The sequence below is a fragment of the Phocoena sinus genome, chromosome 8, assembly GCF_008692025.1.
Source record: "Phocoena sinus isolate mPhoSin1 chromosome 8, mPhoSin1.pri, whole genome shotgun sequence".
Lineage (NCBI taxonomy): Eukaryota > Metazoa > Chordata > Mammalia > Artiodactyla > Phocoenidae > Phocoena > Phocoena sinus.
In genome coordinates, this window is record NC_045770.1 from 57,880,408 (window position 1) to 57,897,222 (window position 16,815).

Sequence of the window (16,815 nt, forward strand, 5' to 3'; positions counted from 1 at the left end):
CCAGATCCCAGCACATCACCTTGGGCCCTCAAAGCAAAACTTCAATAATCACTCATTCAGACGCTGAGTGCCTACTATGTGCCATGCACTCATCTAGGCACACTTGGAATACATAAACAAATGAAAAAGATCAAAGAAATCCCTGCCTTAATACTTAAAAGCACTTAATACTTAAGATACTACATGTCAGGCTATGGCCTAAGCATTTTACAGACATTAACTCATTTAGATTTTAAAACCTTCATAACATCCCTATGTAGCAGGTATTCCTTACAACTACTTCAGTAGAGCCCACTTGTTCTTCACGTAGCTCCTTCCTCACTCTCAGCACAATTTCAGCACCATGGCATACCCAGCCCAGACCATGGGTCTGAACGGTCCCCGGAGATGATTTGGGAAGATGACGGCAGAGTATTGACATCAGTAGACTGAAGTTGGGTTCCCTAGAAGCAAAGTCTGAGACAGGCATTTATTGAGGGAGCACTTTTTGGGGGAAACGTGTAAGGGAAAGAGTGAAGTAGATAGAAAAGGGAACAAGACAAACAAGGTACATGTCAGGTCACATCTAGCCCTGGCCTGATCCACAGGGAACTGGGGCGTAAACCACAAGGCAGACTTACACCCCCTTGAGGCAAAGGGACCGGGCTTTTATGCCCCATATCTGTCAGTCATTGCTTGTGGGCCACCCTGGTGGGGAGGGGGAAGAGAGGAGGGTTGTGAGGAGGTGCCCATCAGCTGAGGGCAGGTCTCTGGAGAAGGGTGGCACCTGTGAGCAACTGCAGCCTAGACCAGTTGTCTTGGTTGGAGATCTGCAACAGCCTAGTTCCTCAGGAAGGTTCTGAAGCTCAATTTTCATCACAGGATCAACCCCATCTTTAGTGACTATCCTTTTCTACCCTGTGTCAGTCACCATTGACTGCTGGCTGCTAGAGGGGGGCATGTAACCTCCCACGGGTGCTCACGTTTGGCTGAGCTGGAGAAGGCAGCAGCTCTGAGGTGACAGCAGCCAACACTCACAGCAGCTGGGGAAGGGGCCACACGGGGGCTCCGTCAGCATCCACAACAGCTGTGCTATTGGGGAAATGGGAGCAGAAGCAGAGTGTCACATCTTGTGATCTCCTTCTAGCTTAACAGCCGAGAAGCACACACTAAATAAAGAACAAAATAAGATTACACCAAAAAGAACCCAATAGGAAACAATACACATAAGTACAGAAAATGTGGGGAACCAATATTAAATGTGATGGTCAAGAAGAGGGAGAGGGATGTATTCATGGATGTTTCCTGGAGATGTGAGGTAGGATTTGATTAGGTGGTCCAGTGTAGTATGGTCCAAGGCAGCATTCCAAGTAGGTGGATGGCTCTGCTCTACTCATTCAGGGACCTGGGATTATGACAGCCATCCTCAACGTGTAGCTTCCAAGTTTACTCTGGTTGAAGCATTTCTAGTTAGTGAGGAGAGAGAAAGAACAGAATTCCAGAGCCTGAGATTTGCTCTTAAGCAAGCAAAGGCAAAAGCTGCATACATCCCATCTTCTCACATCTATTGACAAGGGTTCAGTAACATGGCCACAGCTGGCTGCAAGCAGCCAAACCTCAATTACTAAGGAAGAAAGAATGGATTTTGTGGACAGCTAGTGGTCTTCACTCTACCCTCCTCACTTTCCCCAGGACGGGTCATGATAAAAAAAATGTAGAGTCCTGGGAATTCCCTGGTGGTCCAGAGGTTAGGACTCCGTGCTTTCATTGCTGAGGGCGCAGGTTCAATCCCTGGTCAGGGAACTAAGATCCCACAAGCCGTGTAGTGTGGCCAAAAAAAAAAAAAAAGTAGAGTCCTGCCAAGAGGAAGAAGTGCTATTATTCTGATTCAGTCATGTTTTCTGAGGGGTGCAGGCGGAAGCCTTGCAGGTCTAACTAAGCCTGTCCTGGGAATGTGACTTTTGCTCTTTTATTTTATTTTTTTTCTGGCACTGGTGAGTCTGGTCTCTCCTCTCATTGGAGTGGTAATATCCAAGATATTTGTTTACGCAAAGGGGAAACAGACAAAGCAAGTCTTTCAGCCAGCTTTGTGTAGGAAAAAGAATCCTCTTTCACGTGCCATTAGGAAACCAAGAACATGATCTGCCTGGATGAAATCAGAGAACCCATCTATGGTTAAACTGTGACAGAATGAGGTCTAGGAGCAGGAGAGAAGGAAATTAGTGAACAGGAAAGAAAGGGAAAAAAATTACTATTTGATGACCAACCAATCTCTGCCAGGCACTGTGCTGGGAAGCTCTAGAGGTAATTACCTTTTTAACCTCATTTCATAGATGGAGTAACAGAAGCTCAGAGGTGAAATAGCTTGTTTAACATTCACTTAATATGTAGCACTGTCTAGATTTTAACACAGACTCACCTAAATTCAAAGCCCATATTCTCCCCACTATAGTTGGTCCCTTTGAGAGTCACATTAGTTCCTTTCTTGAAACTAAACACTCTTAATCTCCTAGCACACTCTGTGGCTGGCCTCTCTGCTCCCCTTCATGGATCAAGTAGAGCAGTCGCAATCTTGTCCTCGCCCAGCTCCTTTTACCTCCAAGCAAGATGCCTCAAAGAGAAGAGAGGTCATTGTCACAGTGCTTATGGGAATAATCAGTCAATTGGGACAGCTCTTGGGTAAGAGTCCCTGAGTCCCTACAGCACTAACTCAACACTGGGAATAAGAGAAACATATAGAGACCAGCCACAGAATCTGCTGGGAGATTAGAAGGGTTAAATCTCAAGAAAAGATCTAATGTGAATCATTGATGCACCTCCCTCAGTTGGAGAGAGGATGAGATTATTTAAATACATTTCAAAAGATCTCTGTGGGACAGCTACAGGCTTACAGTTCTGCTCTTGGATTACCATTTATTCATTCAAGAAATAATTATTAAGTACAACCAAGATATTTGGCAATGTGTTTGGCAAAAGAATATAGCCGCAAACAAGAAAGGCACAGTCCCTGTCTTCATGGGGGCAAGGATTAGCTCACCCACTTGTTTTTCTACCTAGAAAACTGTTCCATTTCTATGAAGCTCTACTTTGAACTACCCGCCTCTTCACAGGTGGAGGCTTCTTTCACTCATGTTATTGTCCTGCTTATAATTCTCTGATAATTTTTACCACAATGTACTCTCCAGGCATGTCTTTTCCCCTCCTAGAAACACTGCAAAGGTGCAAGCAGGGACCATGTCTAATGCACCTCTATGCCCTCATCCACTAGAATAAGGCTTGGCACAAAGTGTATGCTCCGTAAGTATTGGCGAGATGAAGCAACATTATTATGAGCGTTGTGCTACATAATCTCTCACACGTGTTTGTGTATGGTGCTTTCAACCTTTCAAGACATTTCCATCTCCATTCTCTCATTTGGTTTAGAGAGTTTGGGCTGGTGGATTCAGTTAAAAGTGGATGTGAGAACACTTTGTAAAATATGAATGGTAAGGACTGTTACTGAACCATATTGACTATTGCTAGTCTTGAGGCCAGGATAATTTAGGTAACATACTTAAGATCACGCAGCAGTAGTCTGTACTAGAATCTATGTCTCCTGACTTCTGTTTCTGGACTTTTCCTCCCTGCATCAGGGGTAACTGACAAAAGAAAGGTACAGACAAAGTGCTCGGGGAGCCCCTAAATATGACTGCTAACTCCCAGGAGTGGATACAGTGACACTCTGCCCGGATCCTTGGGGTCAATGCACCCATCACCCAACTGCTGCAAACATGGGCTGCAGGCAGCTCACAGCTGCACCCCTCACTGTGCATTTTCCTGGGCCAGAGGGAACTATTTCAGCCAAGGCTATAACCCCTACTGGGGGGCAGCTCATGACCAATGACAGACTGATACAGGGATACAAAAGGCTGGTTCCGTCGCATCTATTTGGGACAACTGAGGAGCCATCTCAGCTCCAGAACTCCTGGTAGGATCAGCTGAGGTTTCAGTTGCAACCAAATTGTGAGTTAGCTTCTCCCTCTGCCCACTCCTGCTTCCTCACTTCCTTACTGATGTAGCTCCCAAGAGCGCTCTCCAAAAGACCTGCATGCCACTCTCCACCTCAGTCTGTTTCCAAGGGAATCAATCTCTCCCTCAAGAACTGTTCCCTAGCACTGAGCCTGTTCCTAAGTAGTTGTCAGTAATGACAGAGGAATGAGATGATAGAATATAGATGGAGACAGTTAGTGGTTCTAGCAAAACCAAAATGAAGACAAGGCAGTAATAGAGACTGGCAGTGTAGAAAAACAGCGAGTTATGGTCACTGAATAAAAACTGGCCACTAGAGGGCCCAGCACTACTTATCTATAGTTCTGCTGCTACCTTAGAGCAAAATTCTAATTTTGCCCTTGACTTGGCAGACACCAGTATAATTGTCTACACGAGGGGGAAAACTGCTGGTCTAATGCTTCCTTCTCTTTTACCTATGCCATGAACATCAGTGTCCTAGCCTGTTCCAATACCCTGTCACCAAGCACTCTGTGCCATTACATATAAACGTATTCCCATAAATCAAAGCTTCCAAAGCCTGTGTTTTTTCCACCCACTGCTCTCATTGTTCCCAAGGGGTTCCAAAGATCAGAAATGTGGAATTCCAAACAGTTGGTTGTGACAATTTTCACCCCAAAATGGAGAGAATCAGCAACATAATCTGTTCAGTCCTGTCACTTCCCCTTCCCCGCCCACTTCCCCAGTTGGCAGTAAAGATAAGACATACAGGATTGCATATGAACTATAGTGGCCAAGGAAGAAAGGGGTCATGGGAATCTTCACAGAAGATGAAAAAGTTTGAGAACATTGTGTATGAATTAATGATTGATTAATTAAATCAATTTATTTTTTTTTCTGCTGTGGACTCAGTAAAAAGACTTAAAGAAAATTTTCCTCTGCATCCTTTTCAGAAACACAGTTAGTCCTTTGTAGGTTGGAAGGCTTTCTTTGAGGGATAGGGAGGGAAGGTTTGGACCATTTAGAGGTCTCTGTTTCCAACATATACATTCTTTTAATTTTTTTTAATGTTGTATTCTTTTTTTTAATTGAATGAAAAATTCTTTAAATTCTATAGTGCTTTACAATTTTCAAAAGTTTCACACACATGATTTCATGTAATCCCATAATAACCCTTTTTTCCCCCTACTCCTATATTGCCCTTTCCCCTTCTCCCCACTGGTAACCACTAGTTTGTTCTCTAAATCTGTGAGTCTGCTTCTTTTTTGTTTTATTCACTAGTTTCCAACATATACATTCTTTTTTTAAAAATAAATGTATTTATTTTATTTTTGGCTGCATTGGGTCTTCGTTGCTGCATGCGGGCTTTCTCTAGTTGCAGTGAGCAGGCTTTACTCTTCGTTGCGATGCAAGGGCTTCTCATGGTGGTGGCTTCTCTTGTTGCGGAGCATGGGCTCTAGGTACACAGGCTTCAGTAGTTGCGGATTGCGGGTTCTAGAGCGCAGCCTCAGTAGTTGCAGCACACGGGTTTAGTTGCTCTGCGGCATGTGGGATCTTCCCGAACCAGGGCTCGAACCCATGTCCCCTGCATCGGCAGGCGGATTCTTAACCACTGCGCCACCAGGGAAGCCCTCCAACATATACATTCTCAAAGGGACAGAGCTGGATTGTTTGGGAGGGGGGAAAACTCTGAAGAGTAATAGGGAGCAGAGTTGGAGTCTACACAGCCAGGAGGGGACCTGAACTTGGCTCTCTCCCAGTATCTCTGGCAGTGGTGACTATAAGCACACCTGGGGAATGAACACCAAGCCATGGCTTTGGGAGCCATAGGGGAGTTCTTGGTGGCCTGGTTTAGAATAGAAGGAGCAGATGCCTTGAGCAACTGGGTCAGATACATCTGACTGCAATACTCCTGCTTGGACAATGAGCTACAACTTCAATGGACTGAAGATACTTCCCCAGGTTTTCTAGATTGGGTAAGCCCTGAGGTTGTTTTATCCCCACAGAAGTTCTGATATCGAATGTCCCACCAACATGGTAGATGAGGCTGAAGCTAAATTTAATTTGACTTAGAAAAATTAAAATTTAATTTGATTCAGAAGAAAAGTAAAGACATCTAATGTTTTTGCGCTTGTTATTGAACAAGTCAAATGGGTTCCAATAGTTGGAGCTCTGATATCACAATAGTAAATCTAGCCTGGCGAGGTAAATAAAAGAATAGTAATAATATTTTGAGGGATTATCAGGCGTTAGGCAATACACTATTCCATTTAAACCTCACAATGTACCTATGAGGTAGACTGAGACCTAGAAAAGTCAAGTGGGTCACCGCAGGTCACATGGTTAGTAAATGGCAGAACCAGGTTTTCTGGACTCCACATCTGTCTAACTTTCTATTGTCGTCTAGCCTTGCATTCACTGACATCTAGTCCATTGCTCACTAATTCATTTAGCCAGATATTCAATTAGACAGTGAGTGGTAGCAATACAGTTATTCTGTTACTTGAACAGTGAGATAGATCTAGTAATAGCTTGAAGAACGAAAGCATCTTAGAATTACAGAATGTTTGCACTGGCAGCTGGTCTAGTGGAAAGAGCAAAACTTTAGAGCCCAGTGGATTCACTTGGAATCCTGGCTCTGCTATTCACTCCCTATGCGACCTTGAGCAATTTATATCACCTCATTCATTCTGTATATCTGTATATCATAAATAATAATACACATACTTGAGGCTGATGTAAAGATTAGAGATAATATTAGAGATAATCTCTCTCTCATACACATACATACACACACATAGGACCAGCTACATGATTTGCCACATAATTTATGGGGCTCAGTGCAAAGTGAAAATGCAAAGCCTCTTGTTTAAAAATTATTAAGAATTTCAAGATGATGACAGCAGATTAAACCAAGCATGGGGCCCCTCTAAGGGTCCTGATGGCATGTCAGTGCCTGGCACAGAGTAAGTGTGCAATAAATGGTAGTTCTTTTTTCTCTCTAGATCATTGATTCCAACCCTCTCCTTTTGCAGCTGAGGAAACTAAAGTCCAAAGAAGATGAAAAATGTGAGTTAATGGCAGAGCCAGGACCACAACCCAGACCTCCTCTGTTCAGTCAGTAGTCTTCACCTCAGCACTTCTCAAATGTTTTCTGTATAATGGCAATAGATATTCCATGAATAAAAGTTTCCATCAACAAGCAAGTTTGCAAAACACTGGATTAAGGTTAAATAGACATCTTTTGCAGAGCTCTTCAAGAGACTTTTCTATGAGCAACATGAATCTCCAAGACAAGGATATTAAATGGAACATTCCCCCAAGTATTGATATGGAATCCTTTCTCAGGAGCCTATTAAATAGCCCTAAGAATGCTTTCTTATACACTGCTGCAGGGCAGTGGAAGTTTCCATGGATTTTGATCTGCAGGGTGTGGTTGTTCTTATTCTAAATTAGAAGCAAACATATCCCTTCCATTAGGCCTTCCTGTCCACATCTCTGCCCTGGCTGACTTGTGAGCCTGAGGATATAAAAATAATGAAAACCAGACTCCAGAAAGAGCATACTTGTTTAGAGTCACCTAATTGCATCCAAAAGACAGATCTGCTCTGCCCCTCTCCCAGGAGTAGGAATATAGAGGAAAAAACATACACCATGACCCCCAAATTCTTTCCATTCTGAGCAATTTGCTCACAGCCACCACATCATAAAAGTAACAGCTAAAGTCCCTTACGAAAGCACACAGGAGGCCAGGAAATCATGATTCTCATGTTAGCTCTTCCTCTATTAGCCACTGGACCTAGACTAGTTCATTCATCTGCTTATCCTCTTACTTTCATTGAAAACCCTCTTTCATCAAATTAACCTCTCCCTTCTTTGGCTACCATACACTTATATTTTGTCTGTAGCACTCTTTCCCCCAGGCCTGTGAAAATCTCTTTGGAACATAGTTTGAGAACCAGTAGATTAAATGATCTCTACAGTTCCTTTCAGTTCTGATAATCTGTAATTCATATTTGTACATAGTTTTGCAAGCTATTGCCTCCACCTGTTAATAAAGGACCCTAGCTCCTTGAGAAATGCCTCTCTTAATTTCTGGGAGGCCCAAAGAGCGATTCTCACTCACTGGGTTGTTGAGATACCAGGTGACGCTGACCCTTCTGGAGTCCCCAGTCCACAGAATCCATTATATGGATTGTGCAGAGGAGAGAAGAATACTTTTCTCCTGCCATTGTGCTATATTTTGTCACATGAGCTTCCAATAGGTGTAATTTATGCCCTTTTGACTCATGGAGTTTTTAGTAAAGAAGGTCTTCTATATTTTGCTGATTCCTCCTCACCCCCATTCCCCTCCACAAATTACTAAGCATGAACCAATGGTGGGGTAGGGGTAGGGGTAGGGCTGCCGTGAGGCCAGGAAACAAATCTGCATGATAAACCTAATATTGATTGAACTTTGACTCACTTCTCGTTGATTTTGAAGATTCGGTTGCTGGACCCGATTGCCTATCTCCTTGCTTTCCTTAGGATGAGTTCCTCCCCAGAGAGACCCAAGACCTTCATGAAAAATAGACTTTGTGGGCTTCCCTGGTGGCACAGTGGTTGAGAGTCCGCCTGCCGATGCAGGGGACGCGGGTTCGTGCCCCCATCCGGGAAGATCCCACATGCCGCGGAGCGGCTGGGCCCGTGAGCCATGGCCGCTGAGCCTGCGCGTCCGGAGCCTGTGCTCCGCAACGGGAGAGGCCACAGTGGTGCGAGGCCTGCGTACCGAAAAAATAAAAAACAAAACAAAAAAAAAAAAAATAGACTTTGTGAGTTGGGCCCACTAAGGTGGAAGCACCTGTTTGGGTCCTCTGGGAAGCAGATGCTAAGATGGCGTAAGAAATACAAGAGACTTACTAGGGGGAAACACCTGGGAAGGATAAAAGGGAGAGGGAAGGGCTTCCCTGGTGGTACAGTGGTTGCGAGTCCACCTGCCGATGCAGGGGACACGGGTTCGTGTCCCGGTCCGGGAGGATCCCACATGCCGTGGAGTGGCTGGGCCCGTGAGCTGTGGCCACTGAGCCTGAGTGTCCGGAGCCTGTGCTCCACAACGGGAGAGGCCACAACAGTGAGAGGCCCGCATACCGCAAAAAGAAAAAAAAAAAAAGAAAAAGGGAGAGGGAAGAGGAGCAGGTTGGAGAGCCGCAGGCTGCAATGCAGGTCTGACACCTGTGAAACGAAAGGGAGAAGGAAGGAGCCTTGGGCAGGAGAAGCCTCAGACTTCGATGCAGCTCTGAGAAAGTCTCAGCCAGGCTACTCGGAAGCCACAGAACAAGACTGCCCATTAGAGGAACGCTGTGTTAGGCAGGAGTGGCTTGGCTCTAGCATGTCTGCAGTGCTCAGCCACTGAAAGGGAGAAGGAGAGGGAGGGCATGACTGTGGTGTAAACACAGCAGTAGATTTCGGAGGTGCTACAGCCAGAGGCTGTCAGACAGCAACACTCCTCCCAGCAAGCTCTCCATGTGGGGGATCTGAGCAGTGTACTCCCCATGCCTGCCACGCCAGACATGCACACACCTGTGTGAAGTCAAAAAGTGGATATAATTTAAGCTCAAGCTAACACATATTTGACATATTTATTACAAACATTTATCGAGCCTCTAAAAGGTATTACACTTAGCACTACAGCAGCCACACCCTCTCCAGTGGAATGAGTGAGTCTGGGAAGGTTTCAGATAATCAGGTAAGTTTTTTATTACCATTATTAGCAACATTAGGCATGTTTTACTAGCCTCCATTGTATACTAGTACTGTGTCAAGCTTAATACAAAAAAGAAAAATCCTTAGGGAGCTCAAGATAAGGTTGCAATAAAATATCCCTCCCCTTTGGGGAGCTCAGAGGAGAATTTTGAAGACTTCTCTCATGCCACTCACCAGATGTGCCAAGGAGGAAGGAGACTTTTAGTAGAATCGGCCTTGCAGGTTACCAGAGAGACCTTGAAACAAGATCTGGCAGCCAACCGGGTGGCACAAGGGCATGCTCCACCCCCAGGACCATGCCAGCCAAGATTCAGGATTTGCTGAAAGGCAGGCCCAACACCTGTTGTAGCTCCTGGATCAGAGTCAAAGTTTGGGAGGGAGAAAGGAGAGAAGAGGAAGGAACTGGGAAAGAGGGATTTATGGTGGGAAGAAAGAAGACAGCGGGCTTTTCAGAACCATGCCAAAATTCATCTCAGCCTCATCACCTGGCAAAAGAGATAGTGTCCGTGGCAGAAAGAACGCTGGGCATGACACCCAAGCTCTGCCTCTAACTCCCTGGCTGACCTTTGTCACTCAGTGCCCCTGTGGGCCTGTGCTCCTTGGCTATAATCTGCAGAGCTAGGCCAGACACTCTTTAAAGTTCTTCCCATTTGAACAGTCTAACATTCTAACAGCTTCCATGAAACAACCCTGGAAGAGCCTGCAGAGAGGCATGAAAAAGAGGGGGTGTTAAGATGAAAAGAATTTCCAGTGAACTCAGAAATAATATAACATAATGTAACATAACATAACAAAACATAACAATCATTATGATAAGTAGTAGAGTGTAGGAATGGGGACCAGTAAAATCTCTAAAGTGGAGCTTATTTCATGATCAAGACATTCAGGACATCAAAACGTGACTCTTCTATCTTTATATAGAGGTACAGACGATCGGGGGAGGAAAATAGTTCCACCTGTCAGCTGGTTCTAAAAGATCTGAGATTCATAAACATTCCACCAACACATGAACCCCCAATATTATCAACACAGCACTGTCCTTGTCCTTTATGAACCCTCCTCCAGTTTTCTCTTATACAAACAATTTCTACTCCCCTTTAAGTCTGCATTTGCTGCTTATTTTCACCTAGATAAGAACGCTTGGAGGGGAAAGCATACCGTGGGATTTTCCCCAGGCCTAATATTTTAGGATACTAAGAACAGGATTCCGGGGCTTCCCTGGTGGCACAGTGATTAAGAATCCGCCTGCCAACGCAGGGGACAAGGGTTTGAGCCCTGGTCCAGGAAGATCTCACATGCCGCGGAGCAACTAAGCCCATGCACCACAACTACTGAGCCTGCACTCTAGAGCTCATGAGCCACAACTACTGAGCCCGCATGCCATAACTACTGAAGCCCGTGCTCCTAGAGCTGGTGCTCCGCAACAAGAGAAGCCACTGCAATGAGAAGCCCACACACCACAACCAAGAGTAGCCCCCGCTTGCCGCAATTAGAGAAAGCCCAATGCAGCCAAAAATTAAAAAAAAAGAACAGGATTCCATGCTCCCTTCTCATTTATTTCTCTTATTAAGCTAAGAAAACACCACAGTTAAAAACAAAAAACAAAAAACTGCAGTCAAGGGAGTGGCATAATTAGCAGCCAATCGGGAGAAGGCTCCAGGCCTTCAGATATTGTACCTTGCAGGCCAGTGCCTCCCAGAGAGGATCAGGTTTTCTCTTGGGATTTCTTCCCTTTTGAATTAAGCACCACTGAGGGCTATGGTCCAGAAACACAAACCCTAAACCTAGTCTCTGGTAGACAAACAGGTCTGGGGAGATTGTATGACCCACAGGGACAGAGTGCTCTGGGCTCCCTGGGAGACCAGGCTGAAGTGAAGGGGAAAGGGTGTGGTGTCCATGAGGACATGAGAGTAGCCATAGGAGGACTGTGCTGCCTAAATAAATAACGGCGTGTTTGGCAGCAAACCCAATTCATGCCTGGGGCCTACAGGTAGAGAGTCAGCTAACTCACCCTCACCCTTTGGATCCCAGCTTAAATAGTATTTCCTCTGGGAAGTAGGGTGCCTCACACAGTTAGTGCAGGCTGCACACTGCACACACCTAGGGTGTGTCACAGTATAGGTATTACAGATTTATATATTTTTATAACAATTTTTTGGCAGTTGGTTGTCAAGTGTTTTGAGGAAAAGGTATCAGTTTTGGGCTGTCAGTGATCCTACTGAGAAGCCTTTCCTAAATCAGATCAGGTTTTGTGCCCCTCTTATCTGCTTCAGAAGGACCCTGTACTCCCCCTACCATCATATCTATCACACTTTATTCTAAATGCCTGTTTACTGGTCTATATCCACTCCGGGTTATCAGCTTTGTGAAGGTAGAGTCTGTGTCTTGTTCGACACCGTACCCTGGGCCAAGAAAGTTGCTTGGCCCTAGCGCAGGCTCAGTGGTATTTGCTGAACGAATGAGCAACATATTCAGAGCCAGCCCGAGGCTCTTGCCCAAGTGGACAGAGAGCCTGCCATAGTAGGAAGAGTCCTAGACACATCTTGGATTCAAGACCTTGCTCTTCCTCTCACAAACTGTGTGACTTGATTTTGATGCAAAATAGGAATAACCCTGCCTTGCCCTGTCCATCTCAAAGGGTCATCGTGAGGAACGATTTAAAACTACCACTTGGTAAACTGTAAAAATATGAAACAACATGAGAAGTAAGTGGCTGTTCCAGGGCAGCTGGACCTATGAGAGCCCCAGGACCAGCAGTAGCCTTGTATCTGAACAGTGAGTAGTGACTTCCAACAGAAAACTAAAGATTTCTGGGTCGGGTAGTACTTTTTTGGTTGCTCGGTACAGAAACCCAAAAATGCTAAAAGGCAAATATATTTCTTCGCATAACAAGGGGAAAGTTATAGCTGGGCCTCCAAGACAATGGAAATAGGCACAATAATGCCACAAGGTAGACAGCCTTCTAATTCTCCTTCCCCTTCTCGTCTCCCCCTACCCCCAACCCTGCCCCACACCTGCCTCCCTCTCTTTCGGCCTACCTACTACAGATGGGCTCCCTCAACACAGCAAGGGATGTGGCTACCACTAGTTTCAGGTTCCACCTCACAGTTTTGCCAGCTGAGAGGCACTGAGCCCCTTCTCTTAATTCCAATTTGCAAAATCTCCCTTTGTCCTGGCTTGAGTGACATATCCAACTCCGTGCCAAGGGTGGGGGACACTGTGATTTCTAGCCCCCCCTGGAACCACATGACTGCAGTGGGGCAATCAGTGTTCAAACAGAAGGGAGGTTACTGTTCCAAGAAGAAAGGGTGGGTGCCAGGCAGACAAAACAATACTGTAAATGTGGTCCATCACCGTTTTCTAAAGATAATTCCCACACTGAGACCTGAAGTGCCACCATTTGCAATTAATTAGCTTTGGTTTGGGTTCTGCTCCCCTAGGCTCATTTTATCATATACCTTCTCTGAGTTCCCTGTAACAGAAGGAGAGCAGAAGGGTGACACGAGCAGGGAGTAGGATAGGCAACAAAGTAAAATCACAGTCCACTTTCCTCTGCAAACCTTCAGTAAATAATCAGAGGGGCCAACCACTAACCTAGAAAGGTTAGCTCTCTTTCTAGAACTGGTAACTTCCTTTCTAGAACTGGTAGCTACCGACTTAACCTGCTCAACATTCGATCCTAAAATCCTCTGGGCTTTGGCCTGGTTGTGGCTCAAGTGACAATGTTACTGAAACAAAATACTACTCAGCTAGTCTGACCACTTTCACTTTCTTTTTTTGTAACAGACCAGAGACAAGGCCACTCTCTTGAGATGGTCACAGATGAAGAAATCAGTCTCCGAGACAGACTACTTCTTATCCAACATCATATTAAAAGGGAGTTAATGGCCATACCAAGAGCAGACTCCATGTCATCTGACACTTGTTTTCCCATTGTGGCACCCTTTGTTTTTCTGCACACTTATGACCTAAAAGATGAGCTACCCCTTCATCTCACCTTCTTCCCATTCTTTTATATCTCTGGGTCACCTATTGAGATACATTCTCTAGGTCAGTTTTACTAGATTACTGTTTAGTCACCTCCAGGTCCCAGTCAACTAGCTGTTGTCTTATTCTCTGCTGTCAGGAATGAGAGATTCCCCCACCAATTATGCAATATTCTCTTCATTACTCTTCAACATGAACCCACTATTTAAGCAAACTAGTCTTGACTTGTGGCAGAATTTCAGGCATCAACTTGTTAGCTCCAACTTTTCTCTCAGATATCCATTTAGATCACTTCATTTTGGGAAGTGAAATATATTTTATTTGGTCTGTTTCCCCTGGCTGGGTCAGGAATACCTCCTATAAGCACAATTAGTACCCCATACTTCCTCCAACAAAATATTTATCACCCTGGACAGTAATTGCCTGCTTACTTTATCTCTATTCTCTACTATAACTTCTGTGAGCACAGAGACTATTCATTTTTGTTTCTCTGTACCATTGTTTCCCCCAGGACCCAGCAAAAAGCCCAGCACATGGCAAATGCTGCATAAATATCTATTGAATGAATGACCAGAACTGACTCCATGGTTCCTAATTATTTGCATAGTAGTGATCAAATAACAAAAGGATGTGAATACTTTATAGCTGAACACATTATGTGAAGGACTTATTATGTCAACTCATTAAATCGGCTATTACTATAAAAAAAAAAACCTCTGCTTCTGATATGGAGATACCAAAAAAAAAAAAAAAAATTCAGCATTCCATCCACAAAAGTTTCCAAGACTCTTAAATGTTTAGAAGGGCCCTGCTACTGCCATCAGCAAACATCATCACCAGAGTCAAGCACTGCTTTTATGACATTATCCTCACCTCAAGGGCAGGCTGGACTCCCTGCCTCTGGTATCTTCCTCAATCTATTGTACTTGGTGTCCCTGTACTGAGTGCCCACTGCGAGTCAGTTCCTGTTCTAAGTTTTCACATGCTTTATTTCATTTAATACTTACAACAACAGCTCTAGGAAGAAGGTTCTATTTTTATTTCCTTTTAACGATGGGAATACCAAGACACAGGGAGGTTATAAGACTTGGGCAAAGTCACAGAGCTATCAGCTGATGGAGCTAGGATTCAAACCCAGCTCTTGCTCTTAATCACTATGCTATAAGACCCTTCTTTCTACTACTTCATGGACAACAACTTTCCACCTTACTTAGAATGGCCTCCTCCTGTTATCCAAACACATCTTGGACTTTTCCAACTCTGTGCATCTAGAATATAATTCTCTTAAGAATTCGAAGGAGCCTGATAATCTTCCTGAATAATCCTGTGTTATCACTGACAAAGAGTAGTATGTGTCATGGAAAGAATACCAGCTTTGGAACAAGGAAGACCTAAAGTCAAAACTTGGCTGTTTTTGTTACCTATGGCTGTGGAACAAACCACTCCATAACTTAGCAGTTAGAACAACAGCAATTTATTATTTCTCACAATTATGTGAATCAGCTGGGCCATTCCTCTGCTGGTTTCACTTGAGCTCACTCATGGGGTGGCAATTAGTGGGATGGTCTGCAGGGTGGAAGGTTCATCGTGGCCTCACTTACATGTCTGGCTTTGCTGGGGTGTCTTCCATGTGGCTATTCATCCTCCAGAAGGCTAAACCAGGTTCCTTATATGGTGGTGCTGGTGAGAAGAGCTGAAAAGAATTTGTGGCCATATGTAATCTACCTCAATTCCTAGCTGGTTGACCTTGGGCAATTTATTTCTCCTGAGATCAGTTTCCTTATCTGGGAAATTGTGAAAGTAATCCCAATTGTCTTGGGTTCTTATAAATATTAAATAAGATAATATATAAGTACCTAACGACCATTTATGCCATGTTATAACGACCATATATGCCATGTTATTTTCACTTGCTGTAAGTCTTACAGTTACTCGACACTTTTAGGGTCTGGAGTGAATCCTTCCTCCCATTCCCCATCGTCTCTCTGCAATCTGCTTAAATCCTATACTTCAATCAAAATGCAGTTCTAGTGCTTCCCTGGTGGCGCAGTGGTTGAGAGTCCGCCTGCCGATGCAGCAGACGAAGGTTCGTGCCCCAGTCCGGGAGGATCCCACATGCCGCGGAGCGGCTGGGCCCGTGAGCCATGGCCGCTGAGCCTGCGCGTCCGGAGCCTGTGCTCCGCAACGGGAGAGGCCACAACAGTGAGAGGCCCGCGTACCACAAAAAAAAAAAAAATGCAGTTCTAGTCTCATCTTCTTTGCAAAAATTTCCAAAATCACTAGCCTTCAATAACTGGCTATATTAGGGAATTCCAAAGTTCTATGTATAAATTAACTGTTCTCAGCCTTTTCCCCATCCCTACAGAAAAACTTAATAGATTAAGTTACATGTGAAATGATTTATTGTTATGAACAATTTGTAACTTCTGGCTAGTTGGATATAATTCAACCCCTTTCTCCCCAGTTTAAGAAAGTATACTGAAATGTAAATAAAAATGTCTTTATTTTCCTAATTTATTTTATAAAGGTAAATCATTTGCAAAATTTGCTTCATTATCAGCAATAAATTATTTGTGATGTTTCACTGGTCTCAATCACTCATTTGGCAGGACTTCCCTGGTGGTCCAGTGGTAAAGAATCCGCTTCCCATTGCAGGGCACGTGGGTTGGATCCCTGGTCAGGGAACTAAGATCCCACGTGCCACGGGGCAACTAAGCCTGCGCGCCACAGCTACTGAGCTCACGCGCCTCAACGAGAGAGCCCACGTGCCACAAACTACAGAGCCCACACGCCCTGGAGCCCCTGCGCCACAACTGGAGAGAGAAAACCCACATGCCACCACTAGAGAGAAGCCCACGTGCCCCAACGAAGAGCCCGTGCCACAACGAAAGATCCTGCATGCCTGAAAGAAGATCACGCATGCCACACCTGAGACCCGACGCAGCCGAAAATAAAATTTTTAAAACATTTTAAAAAAAATCACTCATTTGGCACTAAGCACACACCCCCCTTTTAAAAATCTTTTAAAGGATATGTCCTATGTTCCTAACTAGGTTAAAAACACTAATAAAAGCAAAAACCTTGATATATATACATATGCATATAAAAATATGTGCATAT

The 16,815-nt window shown here is 44.5% G+C and overlaps 1 pseudogene; it reads right to left on the reverse strand.

Moving 5' to 3' along the window:
- LOC116758126 overlaps nucleotides 1–16,815 on the reverse strand; it is a 68,843-nt pseudogene that overhangs the window by 23,731 nt on the left and 28,297 nt on the right.